Here is an 18,706-nt window from a genome sequence, read left to right on the forward strand (position 1 = left end):
CTCAGCACACTGTCAGGATTTTGACGCAATGTTGCCAAAAAAAAATCTCATGATGCGCGAATGTAAAATACACAATGACGGTTTCCAAACAAGAGGGGGGAAGAAAGAAGTGAAAGCAGAACCCGATAATGAGAAATGGAAACGGTTCTTCCGTTACTTGCCTCCACCTGTTTGTTTTGTGTTGTCGTCCGCTCGCCGGCTTCCAGAGGAGGGAGGCCAAAGGTCATAGGGTAAAGGGCAGCACCCAGCATCCCCGGTGCAATACACAGCCATCTTGGAGTTATTTTAGGAGATAATTCATGCGGTAAGTTTTAACGTTTTCTTTCTGTATTTCTCGCTTGGAGCCGCCAGAGCCCCGTCCCTTCGGCATCGGCGGCAACTTTTTCGATGAAAATGTTGCCGAGCGCGGCGGCGGGGTATGCGGGCTGACCGTGCAGATCTTGGGCGGCTGCTGTGCCTTTTTTTTTGTCTGGGCTCTGACTGAGTCTCCCTCTCCACTATACCTCCCCCCCCGCTTCTCTCTCTCTCTCTCTCTCTGTGGTTTAATCGAGTACCGTCAAAAAAAAAGCGGACAGGCCAACCCAAGCAACGAGGAGCCAGGGAGCAGAGTAAGATCCCGACCCCTGCGCGCACACATACACCTCAGGCACTGGGCCTTCCATCCGACTTTCGCCCTCCTCTTCACACTTTACATCATCATCCTCATCATCATCTTCATCGGGATACATTTTACACCACAAGAGCCTGGCGTTTCCGCAGTTATAACTGCAAATTCCCCATTGGTTCTCAGCTCAATTTCAGTGATACATCTGTTACTGGTTCAGTTTTTTAAAAGCAGTCAGACAATGTTTACTTGTTTTCCTTTTGGATGCAACTTGTCTGTTTTAAGTTGCTGGTGGAAGTTGTATTTATATTTTGTTTCAAGCATAGTTTTGTTCCATGCTGACACCATTGTTTGTAGAAAGTTCCTCGGGTCCATTCACAACGTAAGGCATGGCGATCGCCTCAGAATTGTATTGCACAGCCAAGGGCAAATGACATTTAAAAAAGAATCTAGTTGGCGATGAGGATCTTGCTTCAGTGGCTACCATTACTTATTATCGCACGTTTCAAATGTTTTGCTTCTAACCTACTTATGATGGAAAGAGCTGAACATTTAGGCTTTATAATTCTTTCTTATTATTCCAAATAATATTTTGCTGTTATTAATTTTTCCTGTTAGTTTTTTTGAAATTTTAAAGTGGACAGGTATTGAATCATTGGGCTATCACACTAGGAATCTCGTTTTCTAAATCTACCAAATTTCAACTACTTCAATAAATGTTTTAATTTAGGAAATGATTCACCTTATAATTTTTTTAGATTGTCAGAAATTTTTGAGGGATATGGGTTGATATTTACAATAAAGATTGGATGTCAAACTATGTTTAAGTACTTCTGGCATAGCATAGAAGGAAGGAATAGATTTGTTTTTTTGTAAATGATGAACAACTTGAAACAAACTTCAAACAAGAGCTTATAGCTTTGCAGAATAATTGGATATGTTAACAATTACAAACTTTTAAATGAGCACTATGGGTATCAAAGCAGTAGTTATAGACATGGTAGGATATACCCATTTGATTTAAAGTTGTAGTACTTGTACATCAGCAACATTGCTAATTTGTGCTGACTTTGCTAAACAAATAGAACTTTTAAAACTTCTATGCTCAATTATTTTGATAGCACCACATGAAGGGATATATTCTTAATAAGAAAGAACATTTTCATAGCTGTATGTATACATATATTACCTGTAATTTTGTTACAATAAGTGGGCATTCTCACATTTGAGCATTGTTCAGTGGATGTTTTACCTTTCTCTCTTTATTACAATTTTGAGACTATCATTCAGGTGTGTGAGAATCTTGTCGTTACATCATGTAGCTCTTAATATTTAATTGGGGCACTGCTACAACCATAATTGTATCTTTATGACTCAAGCTTTTACATGCTCTCAAATGTTTCAATTCATAGTGTTTTAATATTCTTAGTCTTGTTTTTCTCCTCTCCAGAAGATGAAAGAGATTGCTCAAAACTAGTGTACTGTTGCTAATGGCTCATTGTATTGACTGAAGAAATGCCACCCTATTGAACTCTGGTTGTCACTAGGATTTCATAAAGCAGTACAGTATATGGGTTTGTCAGCATGTTGAATTTTGTGCATGTAATTCGGAACACACCCAGCGCAACTGTTTGGTTTTGTCCTTTCAAGTGTGGGTTACATCTGGAGAGATCAGTTTGATGTCTTCCAATTGGATCTGCGGCATAGTTAGAGCTTAGAACAGGTCCATTACTGGTGGTAGCAATGCTAAGACAATCTTTCAGTGATTGATTGATTAAGAAGATTGAATTTTTAAAAAATGCATTGTTTTAAGTATTTTCCTTGAAGTATTGCTGCTGCATTAAATAATGAAGCCCTAAGGGTTATTGAAGCTTTCAGCAAAATGTGAGATAAGTTGACCGGCTATTCTGTGATCTTGCATAAGGGGTAAAACATTTGACCTTTTAATGAAAGACCAGAGTAAAAATTCTTTGGTTCTGCAAGATTCCTAACCACTTCGTTTGAATAATTGAAACATATGATTTGAAGATGCTACATTGAGTACCATTTACTCCTACTTCAATGTTGAGTAGAATTGAAGATTGGAATACATTCTCAATAATTTTGGTGTTATGTTAAAGGGTATACTATTGGGAAAGAATAAAACTTTATAACGGACTAATGCATAATATGCTTGATTGTTCAAGATCAAAAAGTTTGATTAATTCAATAGTAATAGTTCATTTGAAGATAACTGGCAACATAACTATTTTGTTTTTTCACTGTGACACTCTCTTCTTTTTTTTAAAGTGAAGAATGGCATCTTCATCCTTATTCTTGCTCAAATATTGTAGACCAACCCACAGCCGTACCAGTTTTTCATGACTTCTTAAGACGTACTTTCATGGCAAGTGGTTGACTTGGAATTTCTAGAATCTGAATTAACCAACTTCACCTCTCCTTGGAAAGGTTTGAATCAGAATTCATATGATGTTGCAGCTGTAGTGACATATATTGTTATACATTTTATTATGGGAAATGTAATTCTAAACTGCAGTTGGCTAAAAATGTTGAAAAATTCTTGGAGAATGTTCTTCAATGGAATTGCTAATATCGTCCTCTGTTTTTACTTCTTCATTGAGATACTGATTCTGATAGTAGACATCAAATTAAGCTCATGTCAATTAAGTAAGGTTGAATTTTCATCATTGTGCATTTAGTATTTTTTTTAAAATGGCAGCTTGGTAATACAACTTAGCAGGATGCAAGCCACCAAATCTTTGTTTGTACTATTGTAGGCTTCTTAGGTAAAAGTCAGTTTCCACTTCCCATCTGTCAATTTACAAACTGCTACATTGCTGCATACAATGAATTTTTCCCTTAACTTGGATTAAGTCCATTGTGATGACAAGCTGAAATCTTTTTCAAAAGAAAGTTAAATTATATTGTAACTAGATAAGTGTTATTTGTATGGAATGATGTGTACCAAAAGTCTTTTTAACACTGACGAATTTATAGCTAGTTTCAGTGCAGCAATCATTGTAAGTGTGTTAATTGGTGGTGTGACAGAAGCATTTTGTTAGTGATGATGATGAGGAACATGATAGCTAGCAAAGGTCTGTGTCAATGTAGGAGATAACACTGAATTAGTTCAGGTGAGTTTGTGGTGGAGGTTCTCAAATTTGATTTTTATTGGAGTTTAAATGTCTCATGAAATTCAGAATGTTTGGTACTCTGTATGGATGTCAAGTAAAGTCGGCATGAAATTGTGGGGATTTGATTTTTGGATCTTGTACTGGGTTGATTAGTAAGGGGATCAAGGATTATGGGAAGAAGGCAGGAGAATGGGGTTGAGAAACATATCAACCGTGATTGACTGGTGGAGCAGACTTGATGGGCCCAATGGCTTACTTTGCTCCTATATTCTTCTAAGCATAGTTTGCTATGTTAGATTAATTTTTTTGGTTAGTGTTATTGGCCCTTATCTTGTATCAACAATTTTGAGTTTGAACCCTTTAGAGATTTGTCTTTGTAAATTCAGTAAGGTTATTCAAAATTTGGCTTTGCCTGGTCTTGTGGTGTACACTGTGCCATATATCTGAATGGTATGTTGAGGTGACACCAGTCTTGCTTTTGGCCATATGTAAAGAGACGGATCCATTAACTGTCTTTTGAGATTTGATCTAGTGGATAATAATAAAGTAAGTGTCTCTAATTTTATCTATCACCACTGCTGAAGTTCAAAAAATGCAGCTGGTCAAGGAAAAGGCCCTTAATCCATCTTCTCATGCAATTGGGGTAGGCTTAAAATGTATACAGCCTTGCAAACATCATCCACATCAAGAGAAGGATTTTGTATTTTTGAAAAAAACACAATGTATATTTCAGTACAAAAAAAGGCTAGGTACGAAACTTTTAACACTGCATGTGTGTCTGTTTTGAATTAACAAACCACCATTCTCTGAGAGCAAAACTAACTAAATTCTGGACCTGTTACATATATGACCATGGCATTCATGGTGAAGACTTCACCCTAAGTTTAACCTAGGCATAGAACAAAGGGTTTGTGGTTGTTGAATAGAATTTATATTTTATTGAATATTTTCTTTACCATTTTAAATTTATTTGGAATAACAAACTACAATCAATTTGGAAGTAGAGATATTTTCTAGATTCTGGTGTGCTCTAGTCAGTCAATGATAATTGAAGGAAATGAGCTTTATTGCAGTAGGGTTGAAAGGGGCTGCAGTTTTATTAGTGGAAGAGATTAGAAAAGTTTCTTCTCTGTTTTTGTTTGAACAAACATGTTCTGTATTCAGCAATCTGCAAAAGCCAGAATCCTTTTCTGAGTACAACTTAAGAGGTTTCATCTGAATTTGATTGCATTTCAATGTTTTCAAAGTTTAAAAACTGCATGAATGTGGTGCCTTGTGTAAAAACATTTCATGTTCAAGTTACTTTGAAGTGCACTTGTTAAGTAGGCAGATGTATCAGCCATTTTGCACACTGCAAGGTCTCACAAATAGTAATGACATGCTTCTTTTTGGTGAAGTTTGGCAGGCAACAGGATTACTCTTTGCTCTTACAGCAACTTGTAATTGACCAAGCTTTTATTATTGTACGTCTGGGAAACACATTTATGATAGTATTTCTCCCTGAGGGTCAGAAAAGTAATGTTGCCTTCAGTTCTAGATTGTACCTTCAGTTCTAGATTGGAGATATCTACTCAACAGTGTACAACAGTACAGAATCAAACCGCACTGGGAGCAAATTGAAAATTTGCTTAAATTGTATAATTGTGTTTGTACTTCTGACACAATTCTGCCCAGTTCATAATGGAAAAAAAAGTTAGATTTTTGGCCAACCTGTTTCATAGAATCTGTATTTTTTCCCCACTATATCTTGTACCCATGTAATCTCCTGTAGGAAAATCTAAAATTTTACTCTTGTCTTTCAAAAGTAAGTTGAGAAAAAAAAAGCGCCTTTTCAATTTTGTATAATACATGATATATCTTTAGTTGCTTTGTTTTTGTGATGTTGCAGGACCTCTGACACTTTGCTGTGTACTTTGATAACTCTCGATCTAAGCACATAATTCATCCAATTATTTGTTAAAAGTCTAGACATGGTGCAAGTTGATGGATCCAACTATTTATTATGCAAATGTCTATTACCTTGTATGAAAGAATGTTCCTAATTGGAAATAAAAACAGAAAATGCTGGAAATAATCAGCATGGCAGGTTACATTTGCAGAGGGAGAGACAAGGTTAAGTGTTTCAGATCAGTGACCTTTCATAAGAATACATTGTAATCTGAAGTTTTCTTGATTGTTAATTTTTTGCTCAATTTTTTTGGTTCTGTTTTTAATTAGATATATGCTTATATCTAAATTCTATTAAAACAACCTGAATTATTGTGTGACTTGCTTCCTGAAAAATTTGCTTCAATTGAAAGGAGTATTTCCTTACAACATTTTATTTCTCCTACTGCTTCATTCTTACATTTATTTACTTTGTGCTATTTTCAGTTGAGTTGTTTTAGATATTTTCTAACCAGCCTGTTCAGTGATGTTATGACACATTTCAAGAGCAGGTGGGATTTTATGTTTCATTGAAATCAGCTACTAACCACATTAAAAAAAGTTTAAAAATTAAAATACTTTTGTGGCCCCAAATGACTTTTGCTGGTTAGTTTATAGCATTACTGATACTTAATTTAAAATCTGCTCTTCATTGAGAATTGTTTTGACATTTAACATTCCCTTAGAAATGTTAAGTCATGGTTGAATAAAGGGGCACTTTGATTTGGATTATATTCTCTCGTCTTGTGCAAAAGTAGTGAATTTAGTCACTGCTGCAGATTAGGGTTTATGTTCTGAGAGCTGACTGCTGGTAAGTGCTGAGCAGTTTGTCTACTTTGCCAACCATAATAACACTTGATGCCAGGAGCTTGGTAGTTCCAGAACCAGCACAGATGGAGTTTGTTCAACATTAAATTGAATTTTCTCAGTCTCATAGTTTAAAATCTCATCAGTTATATACCTACTATATATGTTTGCATACCTGTCTAATATTATGATCGTTTATCATCCCTCAACATAAAAGTAGTTGATGGTGAGATAAAGTGAGAATGTCAGTCTCTAATTTCTAAAGACTCAGAATTACTACCAAGATTAATTGACTTACTGGAATTTTGAGTTTCCAAGCAATAATTCAAAATTACAATAGGCGCAATTATAAAATGCTAACTTCCATAAGAGATTTTTTTTCCCCTTGTTCATATGTTTTGGGCAGCTTTGAGGATCTGGAAAGTAGATGATTAAGTTAATGAATTTGAGTTCCTGGAGCAGAACTTCAATAGGAAGCACAAATCAGGAGTTTGGGTACAAGCAATGATGGCACTTAACAGGATTTTTTTCATAATCCACATTAATAAAATTTACGCTGGATTCCTGAAACCACTGTTATAAACCATGACACCTTTGCCTATCCTTGACTTGTTTTGCATTTTATTTACTGAATATAATTTGTGTGAAACTTCTTAAATATAAGTTTTTTATGCCTTTTATGTAAAAAAATTGAATATTAAGTTTTATTGTCTTCGTAATATGCATGCTGTTTTGGTAGAAAGACAAGTGTGTGATAATGGATGAGCAAATTCTCTGTGAAATGCACGGTCACAATTAGTCTGAACATAAGCTACAGGTGGTAAGCTTCAAATCTTGAATGATTCCATTACAGGCAAAAATGTCAGATTTTTAAATTGTAGCAGATCTACTTACTGAAAGAGTTTATTGGGACTTATGATAGTCTGTTGCAATTCGCGCAGTTTAAACTTTTTGAGACTCTTTAGAATGCCAGTAGGCTAATGTTCAAAACTTTTTAGTGTCTGAGGTAAGATTATTACATTGTTTCCACAGTATGAATGTTTTGAAATGTATCTTTTCTAATCTTTTCAATGTTCGGTTCACACTGTACTGACTTCAGCTGAATAGCTCATAAAATGTCAACAGATAACTTAGTGTTTAGTATGCACATAGGAAATATGTAAACCAACATTGTCTGTTCAAAGTTATAATTTTAAGGAACAAAAATAGAAAATTGTTTTGGATTGAAGATGCAATCTTCAATTGAAGATGAATTTACGCATTATTTTCATCATCTCTCTTCTTCCTTACAATTTCTTAGATTTATTTCTATTTGTAAGTTTTGGTGTATCAAACTATTGCTGTTCTTCACTTTGCAACAATTGTCTGCAGGAAGCAGAGTTTGGATCATATGTCATAGTAGGTCCCATAAAAGCTGTCTCATAGTATGATGCATTAGAAAAGGAGACCATTCTCCTATCATGACTCTTTTCTGGTCCTTTGATAGGATTTGATCTGCTAAACTGTCTGCACATAAAGTTATTTGATTTTGATGGCCACTGTGTCTTCAAAGTCATTGTTAAATGCATGTTGGAATAATAACATTTATAGAGAAAAAAGTACACTTTTTGAAAAAGATTAAAGTATCTTAGATATTACTGTATGTACAAACTCTGTGCTGGGTTCTACCCTCAACAGTGTTCATTTACAAATATTTGTGTATTCTCTAATATTTTGTGAACAATTTTGCAAAGCAATACCATTTTGGAGCTGCATCTATGCACAGTGTATTTCTTTAATCAGTCAGTTTAAAGAATTAATATGACAAAGTAGTGTTTGAACCAGTAAGTGTCAAATATTCTAAGTCTACCATCAGATAAATAAAATGAAATGAAGACAGAGAAATAAAGAATTGAGGAAGTGATGAGACAGTGTTTCAAAACATATAATATTTTTGAATAATTAACCTCCTAAAGGATTGTAAAAGTTCAGTATCTGTTTTCCAAAGACTTTTTGGTAGTAAGGAAGGTCTATCAAAAGACTACAGAAGGATCTAGACAGTTTGGGAGAGTGGTCCAGAAAATGGCTAATGGAATTCAACGTGAGTAAATGCGAGGTCTTGCACTTTGGCAAAAAGAATAAAAGCATAGACTACTTTCTAAACAGTGAGAAAATTCGTAAAGCCAAAGTACAAAGGGATCTGGGAGTGCTCATCGAGGATTCTCTAAAGGTAAACATGCAGGTTGAGTCCGTGATTAAGAAAGCGAATGCAATGTTGTCACTTATCTCAAGAGGGTTGGAATATAAAAGCACCGTTGTGCTAATGAGACTTTATCAAGCTCTGGTTAGGCCCCATTTGGAGTACTGTGTCCAGTTTTGGTCCCCACACCTCAGGAAGGACATACTGGCACTGGAACGTGACCAGCAGAGATTCACACGGATGATCCCTGGAATGGTTGGTCTAACATATGAGGAACGGCTGGGGATCCTGGGATTGTATTCATTGGAGTTTAGAAGATTAAGGGGAGACTTAATAGAAACTTACAAGATAATACATGGCTTGGAAAGGGTGGACGCTAGGAAATTTTTGCCATTAGGCGAGGAGACTAGGACCCGTGGACACAGCCTTAAAATTAGAGGGGGTCAATTCAGAACAGAAATACGGAGACATTTCTTCAGCCAGAGAGCGATGTGCCTGTGGAATTCATTGCTGCAGAGTGCAGTGGAGGCTGGGACGCTAAATGTCTTCAAGGCAGAGATTAATAGATTCTTGATGTCACGAGGAATTAAGGGCTACGGGGAGAATGCGAGTAAGTGGAGTTGAAATGCCCATCAGCCATGATTGAATGGCGGAGTGGACTCGATGGGTTGAATGGCCTTACTTCCACTCCTATGTCTTATGGTCTTAAATGTTAAGTTTCCTTTCACATAGCTTTTTCTGGTGAGCTTATCAGGCAGGTGTAGTGGCTGAATATTGTTTGATGAGTGTCTTGATGACTTCCCAACGCGGCGCAGCTCCTGAAGCAGCTATACATCTGAGACAGCAGCTTCCTGATTTTCACATTTAACTGTTTAGGTATAGCTGCTGACAGTGTCCAATTTGCACTTCAATAATAGTGGGCGCTGTTAGCCTCAGTTATTTCTACAGTGAAATCCAACAAGTTATATATATTTGTTGATCAGTATTGTAACTTCCATCATCAATGGGCAACAAACAATTTTTAATAAGTTGTATCAAGCAATAATATTGTACAGAATAAAGTTTGGACATCAAAGACTACTTTTAATTTGATGTTATGGTGAGAATTATGTGATTCAAATTTTTTCTACATTAAATCCCCAGTTTGTGTTGGCTATGTTGCTTAATTTGAATTATTGAATTTTCTGTAAACTGTAACTGATCAAAGAACTTAATCAAGTTTCTTTCAAATCAAACAATATTGCACCCTTTGTTATTTAGGCATGATATTAAAATTTGTATTTTACATAATTTAAATGATGAAAATTGTTGAATAACAAGGTATGCACTTTTAAAGGAACCTTCTAAAGTCCTGAATCTGTGCAAAGTTTTCAAATCTTTGTTCATCAGTCATCAGATTTATTTCAGTTTTCAATACTTGCTAACATAGCTTGTTGTTCATGTTGCTGAATACATATCAGTATGCATTTCAAAATGTGGCTGAACAATGGCAGATGGAGTTTAATTTGGATAAATGTGAGTTATTGCATTTTGGTAAAATAAAGACGGGCAGGATTATGGATACATGTTGTAGAACAGAGAGAGACCTAGGCATTCAGGTACATAATTCTTTTGAAGTTTGCATCTAATATAGATCCTTTTGCATGCTTGCCTTTATTGCTCAGATCATTGAGTAGAGGAGTAGGAACATCATGTTGAGGTTGTATAGGATGTTGATGAGGCCTCTTCTGGAGTGCTGTGTCCTGTTCTGTTTGCCCTGTTGTTGGAAGGATATTATTAAGCTGGAGATGGTTCAGAAGAGATTTAACAGGATGTTGTTTGGAATGGAGGGTTTGTGTTATAAGGAAAGGCTGGGACTTCTTTCAATGGAGTGTAGGTAGTCAGGTGGTTACCTTATAGAGGTTTATAAAATCATGAGAAGTATAAGTAAGGTGAATGGCACATGCCTATTCTTAGGGTGGGGCCATTTCCAAACTAGAGGGCATATTTTTAAGGTGAGAGGAGAAAAATCTAAAGATATAGAGGCAATTTATTTACACAGTGGTCATGTGTGGAATGAACTTCCAGAGGAAATATTGGATGCAGATGGATAAGTACATGAATAAAAAGTGTTGGAGGGATATGGACCAAATGCAGGCAGGTGGGACTAGTTCATTGGGATTATGTTTGCCACAGACTGGTTGAACTGAAGCGTCTGATTCCGTATTATTCTATGACTCTGCCTGTGAGCGGTCAACAGTCAAATCATTCAAAATGTCAGGTTAGTGTCTTCAGGAGTTTGCCAGGTAACCCCCATGCAAGTTTAAAAACAACAACTTTAAAGAATGCAAGGTCTGTTAAGGTAATTAATGGCAATCATGTACTTCCAGTTGAAGTACAAATGTGATTAAAACTGTTAAAGTAACCTTCAAAAGAGGTTTTGATGACCTTTTAACAATCTTAGTTACTTATTCCGTATCGAAGCAATGTTTGAGTATATCTGCTGTCTGTTTCTTCAAATGGATTTGATTAATTTTCCTTATTGCACTTGCTGCTCATACCTAAGTTCAGGACAGAAATATGTTGGTAATGTGTAATTTTTAAAAACGATATAAATTATATTGATTCGGTTGTATTTTTGAGCCTTTTCTGCACTTCTGTCCATAAATGGTTAGGTAGTTGCTTAACCTGGTAGATGAGTTTGTGCTTGAATGATTTGAGGTCCAGAAGCTGTGTCAGAAGAAGAGAATTTTCAGCCGCTGGATTCATTGTTTTTGTGGAAAGGTGACTCTCTTTCCAGACATTGATTGAACTTAGGATTGATTTGACTTAGTGTCTGCTTGAAAATTATTTGAATTTTCCTCCTTTGATAGCATTCCAAAAAATGATATTATTATTTTAGTATTATAATATTATTATTATTATTATTATTATTATTATTATTATTATTATTATTTATTCCAAAAGTTTATCTAATCTGAATGAACATAAAGCATTGAATTTGTCTGGTAGCACTGCTTCTGAATCAAAAAGTTGTGGTTTCAAGCCTCACTCCAGGGCTAGACTCTCACTTGAACTGAAGGAATGTTGTGTTGTTGGAGGCGATATTAAACTGAGGACTTATGTTTGCTTGACCTTGAAGGGCACATTTTGTTTTTTAGTTTTCTGACCAATGCTTTTCCCTAAACAAAACCACAAAAGCAAACCTTTGTGCTTTTTGGGAGCAGTTGCCTTGTGTAGTTTCCTTTTGATTTGGACCTAAAAAATAATCTAAATGGCATGCTTCAGATCTAGTTTGCTGCTTTTGTTCCACATAAAAGTAAATTAAACCATAGGAAGATTAATTAAGAGTTTAGCTAATGCTATTAGTTTGAGTTTATATAGTTGGACAAAATGAAATTGTACAAAATGAAGATTATGATATTTGATGACATTGAGTATTTTGAAATTTGTAAACAAGGATCTTGACAATGCTCAAATTAAAGTTGTTACTTGTGTCTTAGTTACATCTTCTAGACAGTTAAAGTTGTAGTAAGATTCAGTTTAAGAAAATATTTGGACCCAGAACAGCCAAAGTAGATGACAGTCCAAACTCAGATTTTGTTAAATGTAAAATTGAGTGCACTTGCATTATTTTAGACCTATACGATTAGATTGCAACATGTTCACGGTGTGATCAAAATAATGGAAAACATAAGAACACAAAAATGTAGAATATAAAAAGGTACTGTGCAGTGTCAAAGTTTGCAGATAATACTAAGATGAGTGGCAGAGCAAAGTGTGTAGAGGACACAAAGTATGCAGAGCAATACAGACAGGTTAAATGAATGGACAAGGATCTGGCAGATGGAGTACAATGTTGGTAAATGTGAGGTCATTTATTTTGGTAGGATTAATAGCAAAATTGGCTGAAATTTAAATGGTGAAAAATTACAGCATGATGCTGTGCAGAGGGACCTGGGTGTCCTTGTTCATGAATCACAAAATATTGGTTTGTGGTGCAGCATATAATTAAGAAGGCAAATGGAATATTGTCCTTCGTTGCTAGATGGATGGATTTTAAAATCAGGGCGGTTCTGCTGCAGCTATATAGGGTTCTGGTGAGGGCACACTGGAGTACTGTCTCCTTACTTGAGAAAGGATGTACTGGCACTGGAGGGGATGCAGTGAAGGTTCACTAGATTGATTCCAGGGGGAAGAGGGTTAGTGTATGAGGAGATATTGATTTGACTGTGACTATTGTCATTGGAATTTAGAAGAATGAGCTGGAATGTTATAGAAACACACAAAATTATGAAGGGACTAGATAAGTGAAGCAGGAAAGTTGTTTCCACTGGCAGGTGAAACTAGAACTAGAGGCAGAGTGTCAGCAAGGGGGAGCATGTTTAGGATTGAGTTGAGGAGAACCTTCTTCACCCCTAAGAGTTGTGAATCTCTGGAAGTCCTTGCCCAGTGAAGAAGTTGAGGCTACCTTGTTCAGTGTCTTTAAGGCAAAGATAGATTTTTGAACAGTAAAGCAATTAAAGATTCTGGTAAGCAGGTGGGTAAGTGGAACTGAGTTCACAAAAAGATCAGCCATGATATTATTGAATGGTGGGACAGTCTTGAGGGGCCAGATGACTTACTCCTGCTCCTATTTCTTACGTAGGTGAACATTAGAAAGCGAAAGGCTGCTGGAAGTTGCAGAGGTTCAAAAAAACTATTGAAAGGTTTTTAAACTGGTGTGGCAAGAATGAACATAATGGATAGAAAGATAGTCGGTGGTAGAATTTTAAATCTTGAATTTTGCATGTAAGACAGAGAGCTGACAAAAATGGTGTTGTGAAACAATGATGTAACATGTAAGGTTTTCGGAAGGAGTTGAGGCAAAGTAAAATAGTTCATTAGATGAAATTAACCAGTTTTAATGCTTGGTATAATATTGGGATTGAAACTCCATTGCAAATTGAAGGAAAATGAAAGTAAATAAAAATATTCCCTCCCTTGTTAACATGTTATGAGTGATTCTGTCTTGTGCATCTTTTTAGCTGAGAAATTGAGAAAATGGACATTTGAGCACCCACTTTTGTTGTGGTAACCCTTTTTTTTGTTCTTTTGGCACTGAGAAAAATGCGCTGCTGGAATCCAAAGTGCTTTTAAAACAAGTTCTAGTTATTTGCAACTGCATAACATACCAATTCTCAGAAGTGAAGACTTGGAATTTCTGGCTATTTGGTCATATCTACATTGTGTTCATTCATATGCTTGAGACTATGTAAAGAAAATACCCTTTCTTACTGAATATGGAACTAATTTTCCCAATTGTATCACTACTTCTCCTGTTTGATGTTGAATACTTAGTATTTTTGCCGAACTATACGATACTGTGTTTGATTGTGGTTCACCTGGAGTAATGAAATATGGGATTCTAGCTTTGAATACCTTAAAGATTGAAATGTTACATATCTTTAAAGTCTTGATGTACATGCTTTTGAGGTCTTGAAGTTTACTGATCTAAAGGAGCCCATTCAACCATTGTGCTTATCCTGGCTCTTTGCCAGAGTAATCTAAAACTTGTCCCTTTTGTGCTGCACACTCTCATTTAAGCCTGAATCTTCCCCTACTTTATATATTCATTTTTCCATTTAAAACACTGTCCAGGCTTCTGGTCCTTTCCTCTAGTCTATTCGGATTAAACCTCAGAAAACTACACAACCAGATTTAAGGATTATTTCAACTACTGGCTTCAGTAAGACACTTTAAGCTTTAATAATTTGCTGTAGAATAAAAGTTCTCCTAATTTCTCAGTGGTTATTTTACATAGATAACCCCTTATCAGTAGTTCTCATAGCAGGAAAAATAGTCTTTTGATAATAATATAACAAAATGCTTGGTAGCTTTTTTAAAAAAAACCTCCAAGTTTCATCTTGACTGTCTCTGTTCTAGCTCAAATAAATGTAATATCTCCAGTCCCTCCCATTTTCATTAGTGATAACGGAGTGCTTTTTACAAATTGAATATATTAATTTTAACGAGACACCCAAACTGTTTGACATATCCTATGGCTTTTTAAAATCTATATTCTACAATTGTCTATTAGATTGGGTTTACCTTCATTCATTTGCACTTCCAAGGAACTTTTTTTTTATTCATTCTGACGATGGATCATTTGTTGTCAATCTCGAGTTCCCGTTGGATTTAATTTCCTAAAACTCCCTTGATTTGGGGACACTTCCATTGGATTGGACTTTAGTGAATGTGAATCCTTTATTCAAAAAGTGAGGGAGACATAAAGCAGAAAGCTACATGTCAGTTAAAATGTTGAAAGCTAATTTTATCAGGGCACTTGGAGAAGTGTGAGGTAGTCAGGCAGTGACAACATGGTTTTGTGAAATGGAAATTAGATGTAATGAATCAGTTGGGTGTGGTTGTGGTGTACTTAGATTTCCAGAATGTATTTGATCAGGCGTCACGTTAAAGATTGTTGTGAAAAATAAGATCTCATGGTATAGCAGTTAGCACATTGGCACAGAAAGAAGATTGGATGGCTAACAGGAAGTGGGGAGTAAGTGTGAATGGGCTTTATTTTAAGGCTGGCAAGCTGTACTGAGTAATGTGTCAGAGGGATTGGTGCTGGGATCTCAACTGTGTTAATAGTTTATATAAATAACTTGGATGATGGAAAATTTGCTGCTGACACAAGGATAAGGTAAGTTGTGAAGAGGATACATGAAGATTGCAATAATATTGATTGATTAAGTGAATGAGCAAATATGTGATGAGTGGAGTATTACGTGGGTAATTGTGAAATTATCCATTTTGGCAGAAAGAATAAAAGCCCTTTTTGTTTGGTCCTAGCCTAATGAGTGAAAAATTGCCAACGTCGGAAATGTTGAGGGACCTTGTGTATGAATCTTGAAAAGTTAGAGTGCAAGTAAACCAGAAATTAAGAAAGCTATAAATGTCATTAATTATTGCATGGGGAAGAGTATGGAGGTTATACTTCAGTTATGCAATGCACTTATAAAACCTCACTTGAAGTACTACACACATTATCGATCGATCTTATTTAAAGAAGGACATAAATTTGTCGGAAGCATTTGAATGGAGGTTTGTGATTAATTTCTGGAATGTCAGGTTGTCGTATGAGGAAAGATTGGATGCACTAGGTTTGAGTCTAAAAGGGCAAGAGGTGACTTGGTTGAAACATCTAAAATCTTGAGGGATCTTGTGTGGATGTTTCCTCTTGTGTGGCTAGGTGCCATTGTTTAGAAATCAGGGGCCACCAAGAAAACGTGGAGATTAGACAAAAGATTTTTTTTGGAGAGAAGTGAGTTGGAACTCCCTCCCTCCAAAAGCAGAGTGGGAACAGAATCTTTGAATAGTTTAATGGTAGAGGTAAATTCTTGTTAAGCTCAAGGGAATGAAAAGTTATCAGGAGTAGATGGAAATGTGTATTTGTGGTTGCAGTCAGATCAGTCATCATCTTACGGAATGGTAGAGCAGGCTCAAAGGCCTGAATGGCCTCCTCCTACTCCTGATTAATATACACCGACCATAGGAATGAATCTATATTTCTTTTATCAAATCAGTGTGCTTTTCTCAATACATTATCAAACCAGCTTGCTTTAAAGAAATCCAAATTTGCTGTTCTTGATTGGCTTATGCATATCAAAAATTGACTAGTGTTGATTTAAAATTCTGAATAAGTTTCTGTAGCAAGCTTTAGAGTAATTGGTCAGTAGATTTTCTGTTATCTCATTGTATTGAGAGGAATTAGGTCCTCTATCTTCTGTGTGTTTACAAAAATTTGTAATTTTATGGAGATTTGTTATGTTCTAGGTCAGTGCCCCATCATATCTTTACTGTTTTCCTGCAGTTTCATTTCTGACGTCCTGCACCAGTCTTAGCTATCAAGGCTGCAAACCTTTACTGTTGCTATTTTATTTGGACACAAACTTCTATTTTACAATGATCTCTAATTGTTTTTCACATCACTTTCCAGTACATCTACAGTTTTGCGTTTGGAATATTTTTTATTGAGAAAATGATGTAAAATATTTAATAGCTTTGCCATACTTTCATCCTCTACAATATTAACTTTAATGCTTTAACCGTTTTAAAAACTTTTTAAATGCTTACCATTAAAAAACATGTTGAGTTTGTGAGTAGTCTAACTGAATCTACAGTGGCTGCAGAGGGAGATGAAATTAGTGATGAGGGTAAGATGCGTTTCATTGTGTTGTGTGGCGCTACCACCATTCTAACTGGGATAGGCTTTGAACAGATCTAACAACTCAAGACTGGGTACCGGTGTTCCCTGTAATTTTCACCATGGCTGCAAGGACCTCCACAGAGCAGTGCAGTGACTTTTGGAACTGGGTGTTGATGCCACAATCAGCATACTGACATTATTTGCTGTGCATGGAACCTTAAAATTCTAAATAGGTGGCTGTGGCAAGCTTTAGAGTAAATTGGTCAGTAGTTCCTCTGTTATTTCATCGCATTGAGTGGAATTAGGTACTCTGTCTTCTGCTGCATGAACCTGTGTGTTGTCACGCAGCTTAAAGAGAACATTTCTGGATGTCCATGAGGTGCTGAGGACCATTAGTAGAAGCAGAAATGTACTCTAACAAGTTGTACTGCAACTTCTCTCACTTTTTTTTTAACTGTCAAGTTAGGGCATTTACCTTGGTTAAGAGTACTGAAGGAGAAAGTGAGGACTGCAGATGCTGGAGATCAGAGCTGAAAATGTGTTTCTGGAAAAGCGCAGCAGGTCAGGCAGCATCCAAGGAGCAGGAGAATCGATGTTTCGGGCATGAGCCCTTCTTCAGGAATGAGGAAAGTGTGTCCAGCAGGCTAAGATAAAAGGTAGGGAGGAGGGACTTGGGGGAGGGGCATTTGAAATGCGATAGGTGGAAGGAGGTTAAGGTGAGGGTGATAGGCCGGAGTAGGGGTGGGGATGGAGAGGTCTGGAAGAAGGTTGCAGGTTAGGAACGTGGTGCGGGGTTCGAGGGTTGGGACTGAGACAAGGTGGGGGAAGGGGAATGAGGAAACTGGAGAAATCTGAGTTCATCCCTTGTGGTTGGAGGGTTCCCAGGCGGAAGATGTGGCGCTCTTCCTCCAGCCGTCGTGTTGCTATGACCTACTGACTCCCACAGCTACCTAGACTACACCTCCTCCCACCCTGCTCCCTGTAAAAATGCCATCCCATATTCCCAATTTCTTCGTCTCCGCCATATCTGCTCCCAGGAGGACCAGTTCCAACACCGATAAACCCAGATGGCCTCCTTCTTCAAAGACCGCAATTTCCCCCCAGACATGATCGAAAATGCTCTCCACCGCATCACCTCCACTTACGGCTCCTCCACCCTTGAGCCCCGCCCCTCCAATCGCCACCAGGACGGACCCCACTGGTCCTCACCTACCACCCCACCAACATCCATATACGTCCTATCATCTGTTGTCATTTCCGCCACCTCCAAACGGACCCCACCACCAGGGATATATTTCCCTCCCCTCCCCTATCAGCGTTCTGAAAAGACCACTCCCTCCATGACTCCCTCGTCAGGTCCACACCCCCACCAACCCAACCTCCACTCCCGGCACCTTCCCCTGCAACCGCAAGAAATGCGCCCACACCTCCCCCCTTGCTTCCCTCCAAGGCCCCAAGTGATCCTTCCATATCTGCCACAAATTCACCTGCACCTCCACATGCATCATTTACTGCGTCCGCTGCACATGATGTGGCCTCCTCTATATTGGGGAGACAGGTCGCCTACTTGCGGAACGTTTCAGAGCACACCTCTGGGACACCTGGACCAACCAACCCAACCACCCCGTGGCTCAACACTTCAACGCCCCTCCAACTCCACCAAGGACATACAGGTCCTTGGACTCCTCCATTGCCAGACCATAGCAACACAACTATGCTGGGAGGAGCACTAGGCATGCCTAAAAATGAAGGCTCAACCTCGTGAAGCAACAATGCAGACAGTAGAAACAACAAGCAATAAACATGGCTAAGTAATTCCACAATCAATGGATCAGATATGAGCTCTGCTATCCTGCTGTATCCAATCACAAGTGGTGGTGGAC

The 18,706-nt window shown here is 37.3% G+C and overlaps 1 protein-coding gene across 3 annotated transcripts in view; it reads left to right on the top strand.

The window, feature by feature from the left end:
- The first annotated feature begins 229 nt into the window (after positions 1-229).
- The window catches only part of cnot2 (CCR4-NOT transcription complex, subunit 2), a 144,389-nt gene continuing 125,912 nt past the window's right edge, over positions 230-18,706 (top strand). Inside the window, exons 1-2 of one of the 3 annotated variants that reach the window (XM_060839735.1) lie at positions 261-304; positions 2,894-3,052. The gene's annotated coding sequence lies outside the window, so the exon portion shown is untranslated. Of the gene's footprint in view, positions 305-589; positions 609-2,893; positions 3,053-18,706 lie in introns of those variants that run through there. The other 2 variants (XM_060839734.1, XM_060839737.1) reach the window with 2 other exon arrangements.

Source organism: Hemiscyllium ocellatum, chromosome 19, assembly GCF_020745735.1.
Source record: "Hemiscyllium ocellatum isolate sHemOce1 chromosome 19, sHemOce1.pat.X.cur, whole genome shotgun sequence".
NCBI classification, from domain to species: Eukaryota; Metazoa; Chordata; class Chondrichthyes; order Orectolobiformes; family Hemiscylliidae; genus Hemiscyllium; species Hemiscyllium ocellatum.